Raw genomic sequence first — 745 nt, forward strand, 5'->3', positions numbered from 1 at the left:
AGTTGGACCTCTCCATGGCGGTACAGTAGTCTGGACCTCTCCACGGCGGTACCGGCGGTACGGTAGTCTGGACCTCTCTACGGCGGTACAGTAGTCTGGACCTCTCCACGGCAGTACCGGCGGTAGCAGTAGTCTGGTCCTCTCCACGGCGGTACAGTAGTCTGGACCTCTCCACGGCGGTACCGGCGGTACAGTAGTCTGGACCTCTCCATGGCGGTACAGTAGTCTGGTCCTCTCCACGGCGGTACAGTAGTCTGGACCTCTCCACGGCGGTACCGGCGGTACGGTAGTCTGGACCCTACCATGGCGTACGAGTCTCTGGGTCCTCTCCACGGCGGTACAGTAGTCTGGACCTCTCCACGGCGGTACCGGCGGTACGGTAGTCTGGACCTCTCCATGGCGGTACAGTAGTCTGGTCCTCTCCACGGCGATACAGTAGTCTGGACCTCTCCATGGCGGTACAGTAGTCTGGACCTCTCCACGGCGGTACAGATGTTTCTACAACTTGATTGGAGTCCACCTGTGGTAAATTCAATTGATTGGACATGATTTGAAAAGGCACACACCTTTCTATATAAGGTCCCACAGTTGACAGATCTGGGGAAGCTAGCTAGGTCCATCCATTACAGAGTTAGTTAGTTAGCTAGGTCCATTACAGGGTTAACTAGCTAGCTTTGTCCATTACATGGTTAGCTGGCTAGCTAGGTCCATTACAGGGTTAACTGGCTAGCTAGGTCCATTACAG

The sequence above is a fragment of the Salmo trutta genome, chromosome 30 (assembly GCF_901001165.1).
Source record: "Salmo trutta chromosome 30, fSalTru1.1, whole genome shotgun sequence".
NCBI classification, from domain to species: domain Eukaryota; kingdom Metazoa; phylum Chordata; class Actinopteri; order Salmoniformes; family Salmonidae; genus Salmo; species Salmo trutta.